This window comes from Heptranchias perlo, chromosome 20 (assembly GCF_035084215.1).
Source record: "Heptranchias perlo isolate sHepPer1 chromosome 20, sHepPer1.hap1, whole genome shotgun sequence".
Taxonomy (NCBI): domain Eukaryota; kingdom Metazoa; phylum Chordata; class Chondrichthyes; order Hexanchiformes; family Hexanchidae; genus Heptranchias; species Heptranchias perlo.
In genome coordinates this window covers 2576077-2600319 of record NC_090344.1, presented here as the reverse complement: position 1 = coordinate 2600319, position 24243 = coordinate 2576077, and the positions used below count along the sequence as shown (strand labels likewise).

At 43.9% G+C, this 24243-nt stretch overlaps 3 non-coding genes across 3 annotated transcripts; all 3 read right to left on the bottom strand.

The window, feature by feature from the left end:
* Positions 1-30: 30 nt before the first annotated feature.
* trnaf-gaa (transfer RNA phenylalanine (anticodon GAA)) lies at positions 31-103 on the bottom strand. The gene has a single exon. It is a non-coding gene; the product is annotated as a tRNA-Phe (tRNA).
* A 5306-nt stretch (positions 104-5409) lies between these two features.
* On the bottom strand, positions 5410-5482 carry trnaf-gaa (transfer RNA phenylalanine (anticodon GAA)). Its single transcript has one exon. It is a non-coding gene; the product is annotated as a tRNA-Phe (tRNA).
* Positions 5483-21560: 16078 nt separating this feature from the next.
* On the bottom strand, positions 21561-21633 carry trnar-acg (transfer RNA arginine (anticodon ACG)). The gene has a single exon. It is a non-coding gene; the product is annotated as a tRNA-Arg (tRNA).
* Between the last annotated feature and the right edge of the window lie 2610 nt (positions 21634-24243).

Sequence of the window (24243 nt, the reverse complement as noted above, 5' to 3'; positions counted from 1 at the left end):
CAAGGAAGAAGAAAGTAAACAAACAAAAACTGCCGAAACTCGGGATTGAACCAAGGACCTTCAGATCTTCAGTCTAACGCTCTCCCAACTGAGCTATTTAGGCTTTACATCCAATACTTACTTTGGGTTATTGTCGTGGAAGAAAATATAACCCCAGGAGGAATTGCCCCTCCTGTTCATTCCACAGTTCAGATATAAACATCACACTCATGGAGATACACCCACAGTTCATATACAAACATCGCACTCATAGAGATACACCCACAGTTCATATATGAACATCGCTGTCATACGTAAACTACCAAAGTTTATAAATCAACAGCGCACTCACACATCCACACCCAGTTTATAGGAGGAAGATCGGTACCGACCGCCGATTGAGCTCTCAGAGGCGGAAGCAGCAGCGACCGATCAAAGTCTGGATCTCATCCTGAACACAGACCGGTTGATTCACCTGTGAAGTTACACCGCACTTTGATAGCAGGGACGGTAATGGGTTCTGAGAAGGCCTCAGGGCGTCTAATCGCTTCTTCGTGGCGATCCATTGGGGCAAGGGCATCTCAGAGAGGGGAAGGTACTATCAGAGGGCATCAGAGTGTGTAACGGGGCTCAAAGAGGGGAGCGGGCAGTCAGAGGGAATCAGAGAGTATATTGAGATCTCACAGAGGGGAAGGACTGCCAGAGGGTATCAGAGAGTGTAAGGACTCTCAGGGCGTATCAGTGTGTGAGGACTGCGGGTATCAGAGAGTGTAAAGGGCGCTGACAAGGTTGAAAGAGGATAATGGACTCTCTGAGGGTATAAGAGAAGATGAGGAGATCAGGGAGAATCAAGGAGTGTAAGTGGGTATCAGGAGGTATCAGAGAGGCGAATGAATCCAGAGTTGGCATCTTCTTAATATTACACATCCTAACTATCAACATTTTTAATAACAGCAGAAATGAAACCTATTGAAACGGTATCTGCCGTGTCCCATGTGGAAGGAATGAGAAGATAGTATCGGGACGGACTGGATATTTGGCAACGCTCACGGTTTCCTTTCACACAGCTCAGTGTTGTGTCTGTTAAAATAACTGGATTTCATGAACTGGAGATCAGAGGTTGCACTTTGAACCTTTTTCACCCACTGTGAAAAATAGAACTCAAAACCCCCAATATTTGCTTTAGACCCAAGACCCTGAGATTAGGAATTTCGTGCTTTACCGACTGAGCTAGCCGGGCCAGCGGCAGGGCTCCTTCTCATCCTATCATTGCAGAGAGGCAGGTGGTGACGCTGCTGTCGGGGTTCAGTTTGTCCGACAATCCCAAGGTTGCTGAATCTGAACACCCGAGTTTCATTCTGGAGTCAAGTCTGATGACTCTTACCAGTAGCCCAGCCCCGCACTGAGCAGGAGTGTAACATCGGCACAGGAGAAGAACATTCAGCCCCTCGAGCCTGCTTGCCCATTCAATTAGATCATGAGGTGATCAGTAATTCATCTCTGTTTCCCCGCCTTGGACTCATATCCCTTGGTAACCGAACCAGAAAATGATCTATCAATATCAGACTTGAAAATTTGAACTGAGCCTCAATCCACATCCTTTGGGATGAGAGAGTTCCAGCTTCCGGCCGTATTTTGTTTGCGAAAGTGATTCCTGATTTCTTGCTTGATTAGTCCAGCTCCAATTTCATTTTGGATTCTGCCAACAGAGAGAGAGAGATAAAAAGGCCGCCTTAACCAGAGATTGATCCTTGAAAGATCTCTCACAAATCAGCTGAAACCTGTCGGAATGTGAATACCATTTTACTTTTCCAAAATAAAGGGAGTGTCATTCATTGTGGAAACAACAAGTAATCCGAATTCTTTCAAGCCAATCTCGTTTTTTTTGAATATTTTTCAGACAGCAGATTAAATGTTGGAAAATTAGACGCACTCAGCTGGCAATGTTCACGGTGTAGAATCATAGAAGTTTACAACATGGAAACAGGCCCTTCGGCCCAACATGTCCATGTCGCCCAGTTTATACCACGAAGCTAGTCCAAATTGCCTGCACTTGGCCCATATCACTCTATACCCATCTTACCCGTGTAACTGTCCAAATGCTTTTTAAAAGACAAAATTGTACCCGCCTCGACGACTGCCTCTGGCAGCTCGTTCGAGACACTCACCACCCTTTGAGTGAAAATATTGCCCCTCTGGATCCTTTTGTATGTCTCCCCTCTCACCTTAAATCTATGCCCCCTCGTCATAGACTCCCCTACCTTTGGGAAATTATTTTGACTATCTACCTTATCTATGCCCCTCATTATTTTATAGACTTCTTTAAGATCACCCCTAAACCTCCTAATCTCCAGGGAAAAAAGTCTCAGTCTATCCAACCTCTCCCGATAAGTCAAACCATCAAGTCCCGGCAGCATCCTAGTAAATCTTTTCTGCACTCTTTCTAGTTTAATAATATCCTTTCTATAATAGGGTGACCAGAACTGTACACAGTATTCCAAGTGTGGCCTTACTAATGTCTTGTACAACTTCAACAAGACATCCCAACTCCTGTATTCAGTGTTCTGACTAATGAAACCAAGCATGCTGAATGCCTTCTTCACCACCCTCTCTACCTGTGACTCCACTTTCAAGGAGCTATGAACCTTTACTCCTAGATCTCTTTGTTCTATAACTCTCCCCAACGCCCTACCATAAAGGGAGTAGGTCCTGGCCCGATTCGATCTACCAAAAATGCATCACCTCACATTTATCTAAATTAAACTCCATCTGCCATTCATCGGCCCACTGGCCCAATTTATCAAGACCCCGTTGCAATCCTAGATAACCTTCTTCACTGTCCACAACGCCACCAATCTTGGTGTCATCTGCAAACTTACGAACCATGCCTCCTAAATTCTCATCCAAATCATTAATATAAATAAGAACGGACCCAGCACCGATCCCTGAGTCACACCGCTGGTCACAGGCCTCCAGTTTGAAAAACAACCCTCTTCAACCACCCTTTGTCTTCTGTCGTCAATCCAATTTTGTATCCAATTGGCTACCTCACCTTGGATCCCGTGAGATTTAACCTTATGTAACAACCTACCATGCGGTACCTTGTCAAAGGCTTTGCTAAAGTCCATGTAGACCACGTCTACTGCACAGCCCTCATCTATCTTCTTGGTTACCCCTTCAAAAAACTCAATCAAATTCGTGAGACATGATTTTCCACTCGCAAAACCATGCTGACTGTTCCTAATCAGTCCCTGCCTCTCCAAATGCCTGTCGATCCTGTCTCTCAGAATACCCTCTAACAACTTACCCACTACAGATGTCAGGCTCACCGGTCTGTAGTTCCCAGGCTTTTCCCTGCCGCCCTTCTTAAACAAAGGCACAACATTTGCTACCCTCCAATCCTCAGGCACCTCACCTGTATATTTTCGTTCAGACAGGACACACATTCGAATGCTGGAAACGCGAGACATTGAATGTTCAGGTGAAAGTTACTACCTAGCGTCCACCGGGTGGAGCTTGAACCAACAATTGCGCCACAGAAACACAACTTTGTAGTTGCTGAAGGACTAATTCACCGAGCTAAAGCTTCAGCTTGCCGCGATTAATATATCAGCTGTCTGACTATCAGTTTACTTTTCCAAAATAAAGGGTGTGCAGCTTGCATGAGTGAAAATCTGTGCTGTATTATTTCTGCAAATGAAGCCAACCTTGCCATTAACCACCGTATGTTGGAAGACTCAGTCCCCTCGTGGTAGAGAGGATTGACCTTTTGAGCTGTGATTCGCCATTCTATATTCCAGTAATATTCAGGTTTGCTGAAAATGAGATGAGATGAAATGAGCAGGTCCAAGGAGCAGCTCTGTGACACGACACGGTGTCTGCAAAGTTGTCGCTTGCACTTCCAGTGAAGCGGACCGTAGTCTTCACCATTAAACCAGTAACTATGATGTTAAAAAAAATGTGTTTGAGAAATACTTGATTTCAGCGTGGCGATACTGGGCCGGAGTAAAGTTGTGATTGCCGAGTGGCGAGAGGGTGGATTTGGGACTCCTGTGCGGCTGCGCTGCTCATTGTCCAGATCTGCTTGGAGCGATATTCACTTCAATTCATCACTGACAGGGACAGTTTGATTCGAAGTTTCTTTTCCCTGTTGCTTGGTGAGATTTCAAAAATAAAGACGACCCGTGCTCACCCCAAACTCGTCACTTACACGCTGACAGATACAAGGCGGTCACACTCTTCACTTCCGTGAGATGAAAGCCGAGAGGCGAACAAAACTCATTCAATGAAAGTGCAGGTCATTGAGGGGCCTTTAAAGTCCTGATTGTTTGCACTGAACTTCTTCCCAAAGCGTTTCAGATTCACGTGGAGCGATTTGGCGACTTATTTCCCTCTTTGCAAAAGTTTCAACTGCAGGTCAAGATCAAAAGTCAAGGGCAGAATGAGACGCCTTCCTGAAATTTGGGAACCAGGGAAGCAGACTTTAGAGCAAGATTCTGTTTATTGAGAAAAAGCAGATAAAATATTCAATCCGGAACGAGCCAGAATCCGATCAGCTCGAGAAGCAACGGTTACCCCGTGTTTTGAACACGCAGCCTTCTGGTGGCGCAATAAGTCATGTAGATGGAAGCAGGACGTTGAAAAGTGGGAATAAATCGATTAAGTGAGTGGGCAAAACTGCGGCAAATAGAGTTCAATGTGGGGGAGAGCGAGTTGATCCACTTTAAATCTAATAAAGATAAATCAGGCTATTTTCTAAATGGTGAGAAAAAAGGAACTGTGGAGGAGCAGGGAGATTTCGGGGTCCAAGTCCAGATATCGTTACCAACCAGCATACAGGTACAACAATTAATGAAACAGCCGTTCGGACCGCCGGTTAGCTCATTTGCAAAGAGTATGCGGTAATGTCATGATCATGAATTCCATTCTTCTAATTTGCTTTATTTATTTCGGGTTTTTGTAACTTTTAAAATGCAAGCCTTACAAACAGGTCCACAGACAAATTCACGGGGACAGTGTTATTGAATAACATCCATTGCAACTTTGCCCATGGGCCGGAGAAACACGTCTTTCTTTTTTATTTTTCTTTCTCCGGTTTGCAGAGAAACGTTTAACTCGCGGCCTGTCCCCATTAATAATCATTAGCAGCAACAGACAGACAGAGAGGGTCTGACCGCCCCGAGATGTGGAAAAGGCATCGGTTTAGGACAAATGCATCAAATGAAATTGTCCCCCGGCACAGAGAGAGAAAAAACAAGAGAAAAAGGCAGAAGGTAACAGAGAAATAAAAACTAAATCAAGACGAAAAAATATTTCCCATCCTTGATGCCTCTCTATTTCATCCCCAATCCTTCAGTGGCGGGTATCAAATTTCACTGCAATGAAATGCGAAAATCGAAGCAAGGATGAAGAAACTGAACAACCAAAAACTGCCGAAACTCGAGATTGAACCAAGGACCTTTCGATCTTCAGTCTAACGCTCTCCCAACTAAGCTATTTTGGCCGCTTGCTAAAGTGCCCCTTTACATCATTGTCTTGGAAGAAAACATAACCCCAGGAGGAATTGCAGCTCCTGTTTATTCCGCAATTCAAATAAAAACATCGCACTCATATGTGCACACCCCCCGTTCGTATATAAACATCGCACTCATATATACGCACCCGCAGTTCATATATAAAGATCGCACTCATATATACACACCCGCAATTCAGATATAAACATCACACTCATATAGAAACACCCACAGTTCATATATAAACATCGCACTCATGTTTCCACACCCACAATTCATATACAAACATCACACTCATATATATATACACCTATAGTTCATTTGCAAACATCACGCTCATATATACACACCCACAGTTCATATATAAACATCGCACTAATATATACACACCCACAGTTCATAAACAAACATCACACTCATATATATACACCCGCAGTTCATATATAAACATCGCACTAATATATACACACACAGTTCATATATAAATATCACACTCACATATACACTCCCACTGTTCATGTGTAAATATCACCCTCATATATATACACCCACAGTTCATATATGAATATCACACTCATATATACACTCCAACTGTTCATGTATAAATATCACCCTCATATATACACACCCACAGTTCATATATAAATATCACACTCATATATACACACCCATTGTTCATATTTAAACATCACACTCATATTTTCACCCACAGTTCATATGTAAACATCGCACTCATATATAGACTCCCACAGTTCATATATAAATATCACACTCATATATACACACCCACAGTTCATATATAAACATCACACTCATATATACACACACAGTTCATATATAAACATCGCACTCATATATGGACTCCCACACGTTATAAAACAACAGCGCACTCTCACGACACGTCCTGTTTTGTATTTTCAGCGTTAAATTTGCTGAAGTCTGGCAAAGGGGGCGAGATGTCGGTCCTGCTGCTTCGACGGATGTTTCGGTGTCCAGGGGATTGGAAAGCTCCTGTGCCACACGAAGTGTCTGAAAGGCCCGGATACACATGAAGATCATCAGCGCGGAGTCGACACCTCGTGCTGCAATGTTAGCGAGCCTGATCAACTTAAAAGGCGGCTTGTTGCAAACACCTTGTGGTCTCAGTTTCTTTTTGCACAGAACTGAACCTCAATCGTTCAAAATGCAATGTTTTCTTTGCTGTTTCACAATAAACAATATCTTATAATAAAGTTTCGCTCATTGGTTCCTCAGTGTCAGAGGGAGAATTGTCCAAAACTCCTCATTTAATTCATTGTTTATTCAGAATCAGCCCACGATTGACACAGAGAGATAAACACAGCGAGAGATACAGAGTATCGGTAAACACAGCAAAAGATACAGAGTATCGGTAAACACAGCGAGAGATACAGAGTATCGGTAAACACAGCGAGAGATACAGAGTATCGGTAAATACAGCGAGAGATACAGAGTATCGGTAAACACAGCGAGAGATACAGAGTATCGGTAAACACAGCGAAATAGTCAAGAGAAATAGAAAAATACAAACTGCCTCAAACGCTAACAGACAGTGAGAGGTAGATATCAGGAAGTGGAGGTGGGGTCGTTGCAGCTTAATTTGTATCATCAATTTGCAAAAGCTGGGCAAATTGCCATTTTCTTCACAAGAGGTCCTCGGTTCGATTCCCAGCAGTGCCTTTTTATTCTATCTGATATTTACCCCATTTCTGAATTAAACAACAAAGTAACACAAGCCGTATTTGTATTAATTCCGGAGCCAACAAGGAAAGGACTGCTGAACTGTAACGCGGAAGTGCTCGTTCTTTGTACAGACGGACCTCTCACTGAAGTAGCAAGCACTTTGAGCTTGACAAATCATAGAATCGTTGGAGTTTGGAAGGATGCCATTCGGCCCATCGAGTCTATGCCGTCTCTTTGTAAGAGCAATCCAGTTAGTCCCATTCCCTCTCTCTTTCCCCGTAGCCCTGCATTTTCTTCCCTTCTACTATTTATCCAATTCCCTTTTGAAAGCCACGATCGAATCTGTTTCCGCCATCCTTTCAGGCAGTGCCTTCCAGATCAGAACTTCTCGCTGCTTTTTTTTTTCCTGATGTCGCCTTTGGTTTTTTGCCAATCACCTTAAATCTGTGCTCTCTGGTTCCCGATCCTTCCGCCAATGGGAACAGTTTCTCTCTATTTACTTTATCTAAACCCGTCATGATTTTGAACACTTCCATCAAATCTCCTCTCAAACTTTTCTGTTCTCAGGAGAACAACCCGAGCTTCTCCAGTCTATTCGCGGAACTGAAGTCCCTCATCCCTGGATTCATTTCTGCACCTTCTTTTCTGCATTTTTTCTGCACCCTTTCTAAGGCCTTCACACCCTTCCGAAACTGCGGTGCCCCGAATTGGACATAATGCTCAAGTTGTGGCTGAACTAGTGCTTTATAAAGGTTTAACATAACTTCCTTGCTTTTGTGCTCTATGCCTCTATCTATAAAGCCCCAGATTCCGTATCCTATTTAACCGCTTTCTCAATCTCTCCTGCCACCTTCAAAGATTTGTGCACAGATACCACCAGGTCGCTTTTCCTGCACCCCTTTAGAATTGTACCATTTAGTTTATTTTGCATCTCCTCGTTCTTCCTTCCAAAATGTATCACTTCGCATTTCTCTGCATTAAATGTTATCTGCTATGTGTCCGTCCATTCCACCAGACTGTCTATGTCATCTAGGAGTCTATTACTGTCCTCCTCACTGTTTACTGCGCTTCTCAGTTTTGTGTTATCTGCAATTTGAAATTGTGCCCTGTACACCCAAGTCCAATTCATTAATATATATCTAAAAAAGCAGCCATCCTAGTACCGACCCCTGGGGAGCACCACTGTCTACCTCCCTGCAGTCCAAAAAACAACTGTTTACCACTACACTCTGTTTCCCGTCAGTTAGCCAATTCGCATCCATGGTGCCACTGCCCCTGTTTGTTCCGATGGCTTCAATTTTGCTGACAAGCTTATTACTGGACTATTCCAATGGTCTCCTGGCTCATCTCCCATCTTCCACCCTCCATAAAACTGAGCTCATCCAAAACTCTGCTGCCCGTATCCTAACGCTCAACAAGTCCCGTTCTCCCACCTCCCCTGTGATCACTAACCTACATTGGCTCCCAGTCCGGGAAAGCCTCGATTTTAAAATGCTCATCCATGTTTTCAAATTCCTCCATCTCTTCGCCTATCCCTATCTCTGCAACCTCCTCCAGCCCTACAATTCTCATCCTTCTTTTCAAATGCCTCTATGGCCTCGCCCCTCCCTGTCTCTGTGAACTCCTCCAGCCCTACAACCCTCCGAGATCTTAGCGCTCCTCCAATTCTTCCTTCTTTTGCATCCCCGATTTTAATTGCTCCACCATTGGCGGCCGTGCCTTCAGCTGCCTCGGCCGCAGGTCTGGAATTCACTCCCGAAACCTCTCCGCCTCTCTACCTCTCTCTCCTCGTTTAAGACGCTCCTTAAAACCTACCTCTTCAACCAAGCTTTTGTTCATCTGTCCTAATACCGCCTTATGTGGCTCAGTATGAAATTTTGTTTGATAATCTCTCCTGTGAGTCGCCTTGGGTCGTTTCACTACGTTAAAGGACCGAAATAAATGCAAGTTTTTGTACTTGTTGTTGTTCTTGTTGTTGTTTTGTCGCACTTCATCAACCGCATTGCCCTCATCAACTCTCTCTATTACCTCATCAAGAAACTTAATCAAGTTAGTTAAACACGATTGGCCTTTAACAAATCCATGCTGGCTTTCCTTTATTAATCCACACTTGCCCAAGTGACTATTCATTTTGGCCCGGATCATCGTTTATAAAAGCTTCCCCACCACCGAGTTTAATGTTACTGGAGTGTAGTTGTTGGGTTTATCCTTACACTCTTTTTTAACAAGGATCTAACATTTGTAAACATCCAGTCCTCTGGCATCACCCCTGCATCTAAGGCGGATTGGAAGATTATGACCAGGACCTCTGAAATTTCCACCCTTCCACTCCCTCAGCAACTTTGAAAGCATCCCATCCGGTCCGGGTGAATTATCAACTTTAAGCATAGCCAGCCTTTCAAGTGTCTCCTCTGTATCAATTTTCACCACATCCAGTGTCTCAACTACCTCCCTTTTTACTGTGACTTTGGCAGCATCTTCTTCCTTGGTAGAGACAGATGCAAAGTACTCTTTTAGTGCCTCAGTCACGCTTTATGCCTCCATGCGTAGATCTCCTTTTTGGTCCCTAATCGGCCACACCCGTCCTCTTATGAACCTTTCATTATTTAAATGCCTGTGGAAGACTTTTGTATTACCTTTTATGTTAGCCGACAATCTATGTTCATGCTCTCTCTTTGCCCCTCTTATTTACTTTTTCACGGTACTTCCTATATTCAGCCTGGTTCTCACTTGTATTGTCAAACTGATAACTGTCATAAACCCCCTTTATCTGCTTCATTTGACCCCCTATCTCTTTCGTCATCCAGCGATCTCAGGCCCTACCTTCCCCCCTATTGGGAATCTACCTAGTCTGTACCCGAAACATCTCCTCCTTAAAGGCCACCCATTGTTCGATTATATTTTAGCCTGCCAATCTTTGATTCCAATTTACACGGGCCAGGTACGTTCTCAACCCATTAAAATTGGCCCTTCTCCTGATAAGTACTTTACTCGAGATAGCTCCTTCTCCTTTTCCATAACTAATCTAAATCTTATGACACTATGATCACCGTTCCCTAAATATTCCCCCAGGGACACTTGCTCCACTTGACCCACCTCATTCAGCAAAATCAGATCCACCAACGCCTCCTTCCTCGTATCATTATGTGTTAATATTAACACCTGTGACGTATTTGTATATTCGTTACATTTAATGTAAGATATTTGACCTGCGCATGTGTCCAAAACATGTTTTGAGGATATTGCTCTGGAGGGCTTATTTTACAAACTTCTTTACCGACAACCAGCAACCCATCTCCATTAAAGGTTGCGAAGCGAAGCTGATTTCAGTGCAGTTTTCGGCGTTCAGGATTTGTCCGCAATGTGCAATTCGTAGAAACTCAGTTAAAACACATCAAATATCAATGAGAATGTCAGGCACAGGACAGTTGGGATGGAAACGTCTCTTATAATAATTACAAAGTGTAATAGATTATGAAGTGAAAAAGCCAATCTAATCTCTCAGTCTCTCTCTGTCACTTTCTCGGTGAGAACGTAAACCAGCAGAAGAAGCTAAAACAAAGAACTGAGCAGTTTTGTTTGTTTCATTTTCCTTCGAGCGAGTAAAGTTGAAGAGAATGATTTCTGATTTCTGCTGGACAAATAACTGGAATGAGCAGTGTATCTGGTTCCCATTGTACCCAGTGAAACATCCACGTTCATATCTCACATTAACACTGATACCTTCCTTCGTTACGAATTATAGGAAACTTTTGGTAAGGTTCAATCACACTTCAGAAGTCCAGAAGCGCAAAGAAAGGTGGACACCTCATGGTGACGTCACCTACAGGCGAGAGAGGTTTGCAGGTTTACCTGGAGCTGTAAATGTATAAACTCCTTCAAATGTACAAACTCCCCTCACCAACAGAAATTCAATTCTTACTGATCTGAGACTTTGGTCATTTATGGTGATTATTCTTTGTGGAGTTAAAGCAGCAGTAAAATCCGTTTTGTGTTATGTACATAGCCGTTCATTCAATGTAAAACATTGTCATCCGACCTACCATGAGCAATGCCACAGGGGGTATGTTAGGTTACGGAGAGTTCTGCCTCCAGCAGTTGTTCTCTCGGTCACACATCCGGCATCACCTCTCGGTCTCACACTTCAGAGTCAAGCCTGAATATAAACACATTTCTGCTTCAGACTTTTACCTGAAGGCCAACAAATCACAAGTCAAGAAGAAACGAACAAACAAATCAAATATTTAAGAATGTTAACGGATAGAAAATTCACCATAAATGACTGAGGAAAAAATGAAGCAGACGGATCAAGATGAACAATTAGCAAAATGTAACAAATAAAGAAAGGAGAAGCGGAACCGATCAAATCGCTCCAAATCGGTCTTGACAAATTTTTTTGGTTTTCATCTTAGTTTCTCCGTTAAGTTGGGGACGTGCATCTCGAAATATTTTTCGTACCATCATAAAGACAATTAGAATACAAATTTCACAAAGTAGGCCATAAACTTACTTATACGATCGCGTGTTATGTGTTTATAAAATCTGCAATTGTTTTACCATTCTTTAAGTTTAGAGAGATGCTCTGAATATATGTTCTACATTGAAACGTAATTGGATTAATACAATAAAATGTGATAGTTTTTTTATGACTATGAAGAGCTGCTTTTCCATGTTGGATATCGCGATATATTTATTTGAGCAACTGTCATTTGTGCAATGATGGAATGTATTTATTTATATATCTGTACGGGTCAGGAAATCTCCACCGGATCATTTCCAGGAACCAGTCAAGTACTTAAATTAGTTTGTCAAACCCAAAACACCCGTTGGGAATTGCTGATTGAAAATTTGAATGGAAATCGAGACCATCACAAAGCATTGGAACAAACATACCCGCTGAGGTTTCGGGGTTACGACTGATTTATTTCTATCACTGAGTAACCGATTTTGAACAGGGTGAAGCTACAAATCGAATGATCAGGGTCTGGGTTGGAGAAGGAACAGATGAAAGTATCAAATTTAATCACACTGATTCCACAAACACTGCACACCACATCCCTTAAACATTGTTAACTGTTTCTACATAAAACTGGAGAGGGTGTAAATAGAAAGTAACAGATAAAAAGCTCATTAATGCATCAAATTTAATTTTGATATTGTTGCACAAACACTGAACATCCCATCCATAAAACACTGTCCCGATCTAAAATCAGTCGGCAGGACCCTGAGCCACAATGAAAATGCTGTGATTTCCACCTGGTTCAGAACACGCAACTTTCTGATTTAGAGTCAGACGCGACTGTTCTTGCACCAGGCCCACAACAAGCAGCTGGAGCAGGATCCATTGGAGGGCGATCGGTGCAGACTGCCGCGGCGGCTCTCGGAATGTGAGAAACAGAAGCAGGAGCAGCCTGACCGTCTCAACCACAGCACAAGATCCCCGCTCTCCATTTTATTTCTGAATTGATAGTGTGGCGCAATGGACAGCGTGTTGGATTTCGACTTAATGGTTTGAGAGGAGACGTTCAAGGTTTGTGAGTTTGAGTCCCACCAGAGTTCGATTTCATTTCAGGGAGCTGGGTAGTGAAATTTTACAGCAAATCCGCAACAGGATCATTCATGTCCGTCACAAAAGGGAAACTGCCCCCGACACTTCATCTTACACAAGTGGCTCCAGTCACACCCGAATTTATGATTCTAAATCCACTCTGAGCTGGATTGGCGACACACTCTCAAGGAGGAGACTCTTCATCTGCTCAGACCGAAAGTCAATCTGCTGGACTTCCGGCTTTGTTGGACTGAATGTTCCTTCAGACAGGTTTCTGAATGGACACATTCATCCTGCTGCCGTGCGAGCATTGGTGCTTGAGGGGTACAATTCTTGTTTGCAGTAATTCTATTCCTGTAAAACTAGCTTCTGAAGTTAGGATGGAAAGTATCCTGGCTGAGCGGCCTCTGGCGCTGGTTTAAAGCTCCAGTTAAATCCCACAATTTGGAGATGGATCAAAATCATAGTTTGCTTCTCCAAACCGCAGCCTCCCTCCTGTAAACAAGTAATACCAAACATCTCACTTGCTATTGCAACAGCGTAGACCGGAGGAACCACATGGCAATACAAATAAGTGGATGCATTTTGGAACACACCAATTGTACCTTGAGCTCCGGTCGAAATGTTCACAAGCAAAAGGATTGTTTGATCTCGGTGAGACTCGAATTAACAACCTCGTCATTTACTGATCCTGTACTGTTATTTCAGGACCGCGCACTAATCGATTGCGCGGCTAGAGCCCGGTCACTCTGATCACCTGTCCCACTCTGCTGGAAAGAATATTCAGGTAAGAGGCCCTTACCTGTGAAAACGTGTCCAGTCACTGTGATGAAACTAATATCTGCACTTTCACTTTCAGCTTCTTTCACATCCTCTGCTCGATCGCAATGCAATCGTGCTTTCTGCGAACAGGTCAAAATGCACATTGCCAGAAATTCTATCAGTGGTAGGATTTGATCCCAGCGATTGGATTTATTGTCTTAAAGCAGTGAATTCCGTTCGCACAACGCCTCACCAGTCTTTCACGTTTTGTTTAATGCCCAAATAAATAAATTGGAGCTAATTTACGCCGTGCTGGGGTTGAGAATGCCTACGTAGTGCCCCTTTAATGAAAATGCCTATATAGTCAGTTTTCAGTCGATAGTAAAATGACTAAGTGGCAAAGTAGAAGACGTAGTAATATGATTAAGCAAGGGTTAATTAGAATCCTGCCTGCTAAGGGTTGGAACAATGGGCCCCTTCAAGGCTAATAGTGGTGTGAGTAGCTTGTCAGATGTCGAGGTCTGCTTATGCTCATCGGTTAGGGAGTCTGGTGTAGGGGTCTCTGTACAGCTCGGTGATCAATAGAAATATTGAGCTGAGCGAAGCCCTAAACATCCCAAGTTAGTAGATAAGGATGTGGGATGAACAGGAGAAGCATTCCAAGCTTGGAAATGAGGAGACATCCATCTATATCTGTCTCTGTGGTGTGATCAGCCAAGTTTATTATCTGTGATTGGCCTGCAATCATGTAACCCAGCACGGCTTATGATTGGTGTTGACCCTTGTGTTAACAATGTTCCAACCCCTATTGATCTGTATAAACGTGTGAATTTCTGTATGTGTTTTTGTCTTGCTCTGTCAGAATCGACAAGGCTCTATCAGGAGTCAAAATCGAAGCTGCAGACCAAGTCCTGCTAATAAAGTTGTGTTGAACTTTAAAGGTATATTCGACTCAGTGTTTGCTGAACCAGACTGAGGGGTGAAAGAATCCAGTTCATCAGGGTTGTTCTCCTCAGAGCAGAGAAGGTTCAGAGGAGATTTGATTGAAGTGTTCAAAGTCATGAAGGGTTCAGATAAAGTTAATAAAGAGAAGCTGTTCCCATTGGCGGAAGTGTCGACATGGACCCGATGGGCCGAATGCCCTCCTTCCGTGCTGTAACCATTCTAGGATTCAAAGAAACAGAAACTAAATATCTCAAACTGCCGAAACCCGAGATCTTTAGACCTTTAGTCAAACGCCCTCCCATCTGAGCTATTTCCACCCCACTGTTAATTGATCTTTGTGTCCTTATGTTGGAACAACATAAAACCCCAGGGGGAATTGCCCCTCCCGGTCATTCCGCACTTCATATATGAACATCGCACTCATATATAAACACCCATCGTTCATATATAAACATCGCACTCATATATACTCATGCACAGTTCATATATATATGATGTGGAGATGCCGGTGATGGACTGGGGTTGACAAATGTAAAGAATCTTACAACACCAGGTTATAGTCCAACAATTTTGGACTATAGCCTGGAGTTGTAAGATTCTTTACAGTTCATATATAAACATCACACTCATATATACTCACCCACCGTTCATATATAAACATTGCACTCATATATACACACTCATAGTTCATATATACACATTGCACTCATAGAAGCTCACCCACAGTTCATATATAAACATCGCACTCATCTATACACACCTATAGTTCATATATAAATATCGCACTCATATATACAAACCCATAGTTCATATTTTAACATCGCACTCATATCTGCACATTCATAGTTCATATATACACATCGCACTCATTACTACTCACCCACAGTTCATATATAAACATCGCACTCATATATACTCACACACAGTTAATACATAAACATCACGGTGTGAGGACAACACAATGTGCTGAGAGTTCGGTACGTGTGGGAGTTTGGTAAAGTGGGGGAAGGAGGTGCTGCTTTGCCTTGCTTATCCTGCAGAGCGGTCGTGGACCTGAGAGCGGTGAGCGGCGGTAAAGAGCGAGACCAGAGCGGGGATAAAAACAGCGCAGAGAGAGCGAGAGTCCAGTCGGTGAGCGGCGGGAGAGAGCGAGACCAGAGCGGAGATATAAACAGCGCGGAGAGAGCGAGAGTCCAGTCGGTGAGCGGCGGGAGAGAGCGAGACCAGAGCGGGGATATAAACAGCGCGGAGAGAGCGAGAGTTCAGTCGGTGAGCGGCGGGAGAGAGAGAGACCAGAGCGGGGATATAAACAGCGCGGAGAGAGCGAGAGTTCAGTCGGTGAGCGGCGGGAGAGAGAGAGACCAGAGCGGGGATATAAACAGCGCGGAGAGAGTGAGACCAGAGCGGGGATATAAACAGCGCGGAGAGAGCGAGACCAGAGCGGGGATAGAAACAGTGCGGAGAGAGCGAGACCAGAGCGGGGATATAAACAGCGCGGAGAGAGCGAGACCAGAGCGGGGATATAAACAGCGCGGAGAGAGCGAGACCAGAGCGGGGATATAAACAGTGCGGAGAGAGTGAGACCAGAGCCGGGATATAAACAGCGCGGAGAGAGCGAGAGTCCAGTCGGTGAGCGGCGGGAGAGAGCGAGACCAGAGCGGGGATAAAAACAGCGCGGAGAGAGCGAGACCAGAGCGGGGATATAAACAGCGCGGAGAGAGTGAGACCAGAGCGGGGATATAAACAGCGCGGAGAGAGTGAGACCAGAGCGGAGATATACACAGCGCGGAGAGAGTGAGACCAGAGCGGGGATATAAACAGCGCGGAGAGAGTGAGACCAGAGCGGAGATATACACAGCGCGGAGAGAGTGAGACCAGAGCGGGGATATAAACAGTGCGGAGAGAGCGAGACCAGAGCGGGGATATAAACAGCGCGGAGAGAGCGAGACCAGAGCGGGGATATAAACAGCGCGGAGAGAGTGAGACCAGAGCGGGGATATAAACAGCGCGGAGAGAGCGAGACCAGAGCGGGGATATAAACAGCGCGGAGAGAGCGAGACCAGAGCGGGGATATAAACAGCGCGGAGAGAGTGAGACCAGAGCGGGGATATAAACAGTGCGGAGAGAGTGAGACCAGAGCGGGGATATAAACAGTGTGGAGAGAGTGAGACCAGAGCTTACTCTGAGAGCGAGACTCTGAGACCAGCGGCAGAGTTCAGGGTGACGTCACCAGTCAGAAAGTGACGCGGCACATGGGAGGCAGCTGATTGGTGAGTAGGTTCAGGTGAGTATTTCTACCATTTTACTGTAAGTAAAGTAATAAGAAAGGGAAGATCTGCAGGTTTTATAGCAGATAGTGTTTTTTTTTTAGTGAACCTAGGTCCCTAGTATAGTTAACATTTTCTAATTTCAACGTAATTTAAAAGGGGTAACTAAGCTAAGGCAAGTCATGGCAGCAGACCTCGCACCCGTGATATGCTCCTCCTGCAAGATGTGGGAACTCATGGACACTACCAGTGTCCCTGCCGACCATGTGTGCGGGAAGTGTGTCCACCTGCAGCTACTGACCGATCGTATCTCGGAGCTGGAGCTGCGGGTGGACTCACTGTGGAGCATTCGCGATGCAGAGAAACTCGTGGATAGCACGTTTAGCGAGTTGGTCACACCGCAGGTAAAGGGTATACAGGCAGGAAGTGAATGGGTGACCACCAGGAAGAGTAAGAGATGCAGGCAGGTAGTGCAGGGGTCCCCTGTGGCCATCCCCCTCTCAAACAGATATGCCACTTTGGATGCTGTTGGGGGGGATGACTTATCAGGGGAAGGCAGCAGCAGCCAACTTCCTGGCACCACGGGTAGCTCTGCTGCACAGGCTGGGAGGAAAAAGAGTGGCAGAGCTATAGTGATAGGGGACTCAATTGTAAGGGGAATAGACAGGCGTTTCTGCGGCCGCAACCGAGACTCCAGGATGGTGTGTTGCCTCCCTGGTGCAAGGATCAAGGATGTCTCGGAGCGGCTACAGAACATTTTGGAGGGGGAGGGCGAACAGCCAGCTGTCGTGGTGCACATAGGCACCAACGATATAGGTAAAAAAGGGGATGAGGTCCTAAAAGCAGAATATAGGGAGTTAGGAGGTAAATTAAAAAATAGGACCTCAAAGGTAGTAATCTCAGGATTGCTGCCAGTGCCACGTGCTAGTCAGAGTAGAAATAGGAGGATATTTCAAATGAATACGTGGCTAGAGGAATGGTGCAAGGGGGAGGGATTCAAATTCCTGGGACACTGGAAACGGTTCTGGGGAAGGTGGGACCAGTACAAACCGGATGGTCTGCACCTGGGCAGGGCCGGGACTGCTGTCCTAGGAGGAGTGTTTGCTAGTGCTGTTGGGGAGGGTTTAAACTAAAGTGGCAGGGGGTTGGGAACCTGAGCAGGGAGAGAGAGGAAAGCGTAACAGGAAGGGACAGAAGGTATGGAGTAATAGGTAAAGTGTTAAAAAAGGAAAAAGCAGGAACTAAGCGTCACAAAACAGATTTGAAAGTTCTTTATCTGAATGCACGTAGCATTCGTAATAAAATGGACGAGTTAACGGCACAAATAACTACGTATGGGTATGATCTTGTGGCCATTACAGAAACATGGCTGCAGGGTGACGACGACTGGGAATTAAATATGCCAGGGTATTTAACAATCAGGAAGGACAGGCAGGAAGGAAGGGGAGGTGGGGTGGCTATGTTAATAAAGGAAGGAATCACTGTAATACAGAGAAATGATATTGGGACAAAGCATCAAGATAATGAAACAGTTTGGGTGGAGATAAGGAATAATAAGGGAAAAAAAACATTAGTGGGCGTAGTATATAGGCCTCCTAATAGTTGCAACTCTGCTGGAAGAAGTATTAATCAGGAGATAGTCGGGGCATGTAATAAGGGAACAGCCATAATTATGGGGGATTTTAATTATCATATTAACTGGATAAATCAAATTGGGCAGAGCAGCCTTGAGGACGAGTTCATTGAGTGCATCAGGGATGGATTTCTTGAGCAGTATGTAACTGATCCTACAAGGGGGCAGGCAACCTTGGACCTGGTCCTGTGTAATGAGTCAGGATTAATTAATAATGTCCTAGTTAAGGATCCCATTGGAACGAGCGACCACAACATGGTTGAATTCCATATCCAATTAGAGGGTGAGAAGGTTGATTCTCAAACAAGCGTACTGAGCTTGAATAAAGGAGACTATGATGGTATGAGAGCGGAATTGATTAAAGTGGACTGGGAAAATAGATTAAAGGGTAAGACGGTACATGAGCAGTGGTGTTCATTTAGGGAGTTATTTTACAACTTTCAAAATAAATATATTCCACTGAGGAAAAAAGGGTGTAAAAGAAATGACAGCCATCCGTGGCTAAGTAAAGAAATCAAGGATAGTATCCGACTAAAAACAAGGACATATAAGGTAGCCAAACTTAGTGGGAGGATAGAAGATTGGGAATTCTTCAAAAGACAGCAAAAAGTAACTGAATGATTGATTAAGAAAGGGAAGTTAGATTATGAAAAGAAATTAGCAAAAAATATAAAAACAGATAGCAAGAATTTCTATAGTTATATAAAAAGAAAAAGGGTGGCTAAGGCAAACATAGGTCCCTTAGAGGATGAGACCGGGAAATTAATGGTGGGAAACATGGAGATGACAAAAATGCTGAACAAATATTTTGTTTCAGTCTTTACAGTAGAGGACACTAAGAATATCCCAACACTGGACAAACAGGGGACTCTCGGGGGGGGGGGAGGAGCTAAATACGATTAAAATCACTCAGGAGATGGTACTCAGTAAAATAATGGGACTCAAGGCGGATAAATCCCCTGGACCTGATGGCTTCCATCCTAGGGTCTTGAGGGAAGTGGCAGTAGGGATTGCGGATGCTTTGGTGATAGTTTTCCAAAATTCCCTGGACTCAGGAGAGGTCCCGGCAGATTGGAAAACTGCTAATGTAACACCGTTATTTAAAAAGGGTAGTAGGCAGAAGGCTGGAAATTATAGGCCAGTTAGCTTAACATCTGTGGTGGGTAAAATTTTGGAGTCTATTATTAAGGAGACAGTAACGGAACATTTAGATAAGCATAATTTAATAGGACAAAGTCAGCATGGCTTTATGAAGGGGAAGTCATGTCTGACAAATTTGCTTGAGTTCTTCGAGGATATAAAGTATAGGTTGGATAAAGGGGAACCAGTGGACATAGTGTATTTAGACTTCCAGAATGCATTCGACAAGGTGCCACATAAAAGATTATTACTTAAGATAAAAAATCACGGGATTGGGGGTAATATTCTGGCATGGGTGGAGGATTGGTTATCGAACAGGAAGCAGAGAGTTGGGATAAATGGTTCATTTTCGGACTGGCAACCAGTAACCAGTGGTGTTCCACAGGGGTCGGTGCTGGGTCCCCAACTCTTTACAATCTATATTAACGATTTGGAGGAGGGGACCGAGTGCAACATATCAAAATTTGCAGATGATACAAAGATGGGAGGGAAAGTAGAGAGTGAGGAGGACATAAAAAACCTGCAAGGGGATATAGACAGGCTGGGTGAGTGGGCGGAGATTTGACAGATGCAATATAATATTGGAAAATGTGAGGTTATGCACTTTGGCAGGAAAAATCAGAGAGCAAGTTATTTTCTTAATGGCGAGAGACTGGAAAGTACTGCAGTACAAAGGGATCTGGGGGTCCTAGTGCAAGAAAATCAAAAAGTTGGTATGCAGGTGCAGCAGGTGATCAAGAAAGCCAACGGAATGTTGGCTTTTATTGCTAGGGGGATAGAATATAAAAACAAGGAGGTATTGCTGCAGTTATATAAGGTATTGGTGAGACCGCACCTGGAATACTGCATACAGTTTTGGTCTCCATACTTAAGAAAAGACATACTTGCTCTCGAGGCAGTACAAAGAAGGTTCACTCGGTTAATCCCGGGGATGAGGGGGCGGACATATGAGGAGAGGTTGAGTAGATTGGGACTCTACTCATTGGAGTTCAGAAGAATGAGAGGCGATCTTATTGAAACATATAAGATTGTGAAGGGTCTTGATCGGGTGGATGCAGTAAGGATGTTCCCAAAGATGGGTGAAACTAGAACTAGGGGGCATAATCTTAGAATAAGGGGCTGCTCTTTCAAAACTGAGATGAGGAGAAACTTCTTCACTCAGAGGGTGGTCGGTCTGTGGAATTTGCTGCCCCAGGAAGCTGTGGAAGCTACATCATTAGATAAATTTAAAACAGAAATAGACAGTTTCCTAGAAGTAAAGGGAATTAGGGGTTATGGGGAGCGGGCAGGAAATTGGACATGAAGCTGAGTTCGGATCGGTCAATGCCCTGTGGGTGGCGGAGAGGGCCCAGGGGCTATGTGGCCGGGTCCTGCTCCGACTTCTTGTGTTCTTTAGATTTGTGGTTGGGATCAGATCAGCCATGATCTTATTGAATGCGGAGCAGGCTCGAGGGGCCGATTGGCCGACTCCTGCTCCAATTTCTTATGTTCTTATGTTCTTATGTTCTTACTCACCCACAGTTCATAAATAAACATCGCACTCATATGTACACTCCCACAGTTTATAAAAGAACAGCGCACTCCTCATCCACACCCAGTTTATATGTATCCAAAGGCCTGTTTATGGTTCTCACCAAAGTCTGAACACTGAAAGTTTAACTGTTTTCCAGATACTCTCCGTCCTACTTTGTATTTTCAGCATCGGATTACCGCAGACCGGCAAAGGGAGCGGAATAGCGGTCCTGTCGGTGAATGCTGCTTTTAACGAACGTCTCGGCGTCGAGGAGCTGGCGGGGATTGGAAAGCTCTTGTGTCACACGAAGTGTCTGAACGGCCCGGATACACCTGAAGATCATCAGCGCGGTGCCTCCACCTCGTGCTGCAATGTTCGTGTGTCTGACATCAAACTAAAAGGCGGCTTGTTGGTAAACGTTGTGGTCACAGTTTCTTTTTGTAATTGAACCTAATTCTTTCAAGATGGAATGTTTTCTTTGCTGCTTCACCATAAACAATATCTTGTCACGAAATTTGATTCTTCGTTCCCCAGTGTCAGAGATAAAATTGCACAAACCCGAGCCAGGTAGGAGTCGAACCTACAATCTTCTGATCCGTAGTCAGACGCGTTATCCATTGCGCCACTGGCCCATCTGATGACGAGGGACGTTTTTTATTTCATTTTTCATTCAGAATCAACCGACAGGTTGACACAGAGATGAACACAGCGAAATGGACAAGAGAAATCGAAACGAACCAAACGGCCTCAAACTCCAACACACAGTGGCGAGTATCTGACAGGTGTCAGTGAGAGCAGATGGTGATTTTGCAGCTTGATTTGGCTCCGTGGCTTCGCTGCTCAAAGTGCCTGTTTCGTCGGGTCCTTTATTGTCTAAAGCCTCCTCTGTGATATTTACCCAATTTGTGAGTTAAGCAACAAAATAACATTTCACAAAATAATATTTATATTAGTTTCGGAGTCAACAAGGAAAGGATTCCAGAACTGCAGTGCGGAAGTGCTCCTTCATTGTACAGACGGAACTCTCATACAATGTCTCCGAAACACGTTTCGAGGATACTGTTCCAGAGGGCTGATTTTACAAACTAATTTAGTTGCAACCAGCAACCAATCTCCATTGAAAGTTGCGAAGCGAAACTCGTTTCAGAGCAGTTTTCGCTCTTCAGCTTTTGTAAAATTAGCAGAAACTCATTTTGAACACATCATAGTATTAATGAGAATGTCAGGTGCATGACAATTGGGATGGAACCGTCTCTTACAAGAAGTACGAAGTATAATCGATTACAAAGTGAAAAAGCCAATCCAATCTCTCAGTCTCTCTCTCTGTCACTTTCTCAGTGAGTGAACGTAAACCAGCAGAAGAAGCTAAACAAAGAACTGAGCAGTTTTGTTTGTTTCTTTTTCCTTCGGGCGAGTACAGTTGAAGAGAATGATTTCTGTTTCCTGCTGGACAAATAACTGGAATGAGCAGTGTATCTGGTTCCCATGGCACGAAGTGAATCATGCACGTTTATATCTCACATTTACACTGATACCTTCCTTCATTACTAATTATAGGAAACTTTTGGTCAGGTTCAATCACACTTCAGAAGTCCAGAAGCGCAAAGAAAGGTGGACACCTCATGGTGACGTAACCTACAGGCGAGAGAGATTTGCAGGTTTACCTGGAGCTGTAAATGTATAAACTCCTTCCAATGTACAAACTCCCCTCACCAACAGCAATTCAATTCTAACTGATCTGAGACTTTGGTCATTTATGGTGATTATACTTTGTGGAGTTAAAGCAGCAGTAAAATCCATTGTCTGTTACGTACATAGCCGTTCAGGCAATCTTAAACATTGTTATCTGATCTGCCATGAGCAATGCCACAGTGGGTATGTTACGTTACGGACAGTTCTTCCTCCTGCAGTTGTTCTCTCGGTCACACATCCGGCATCACCTCTCGGTCTCACACTTCAGAGTCACGCCTGAATATAAACACATTTCTATTTCAGACTTTTACCAGAAGGTCAACAAATCACAAGTCAAGATGGGGGGAACAAATAAATCAAACATTTAAGAACGTTAACAGATCGAAAATTCACCATAATTGACTGAGGAAAAATGAAGCAAACGGATCAAGATGAACAATTAGCAAAATGTAACAAATAAAGAAAGGAGAAGCGGAACCGATCAAATCGCTCCAAATAGTTATTGACAAATCTTTATGGTTTTCATCTTAGTTTCTCCGTTAAGTCGGGGACGTGCATCTCGAAATAGTTTTCGTAACATCATAAAGACAATTAGAATACAAATTTCACAAAGTAGGCCTTAATCTTACTTATACGATCGCGTGTTATGTGTTTGTAAAATCTGCAATTGTTTTACCATTCTTTAAGTTTAGAGAGATGCTCTGAATATATGTTCTACATTGAAACGTAATTGGATTAATACAATAAAATGTGGAAGTTTTTTTATGACTATGAAGAGCTGTTTTTCTATGTTGGATATCGCGATATATTTATTTGCGCAACTGTCATTTGTGGAATGATGGAATGTATTTATTTATATATCTGTACGGGTCAGGAAATCTCCACCGGATCATTTCCAGGAACCAGTCAAGTACTTAAATTAGTTTGTCAAACCCAAAACACCCGTTGGGAATTGCTGATTGAAAATTTGAATGGAAATCGAGACCATCACAAAGCATTGGAACAAACATACCCGCTGAGGTTTCGGGGTTACGACTGATTTATTTCTATCACTGAGTATCCTATTTTAAACAGGGTGAAGGTACAAATCTAATGATAAGGGTCTGGGTTGGAGAAGGAACAGATGAAAGTATCAAATTTAATCACACTGATTCCACAAACACTCCACGCCACATCACTTAAACATTGTTAACTGTTTCTACATAAAACTGGAGAGGGTGTAAATAGAAAATAACAGAACAAAGAGCTCATTAATGTATCAAATTTAATTTTGATATTGTTGTACAAACACTGAACATCCCATCCATAAAACACTGTCCCGATCTAAAATAAGTCGGCAGGACCCTGAGCCACAGTGAAAATGCTGTGATTTCCACCTGGTTCAGAACACGCAGCCTTCTGATTTGGAGTCAGACGCGACTGTTCTTGCACCAGGCCCACAACAAGCGGCTGGAGCAGGATCCATTGGAGGGCGATGGGTGCAGACTGCCGCCGCGGCTGCAGGAATGTGAGAGGCGGAAGCAGGAGCAGCCTGACCGCCTCAACCACAG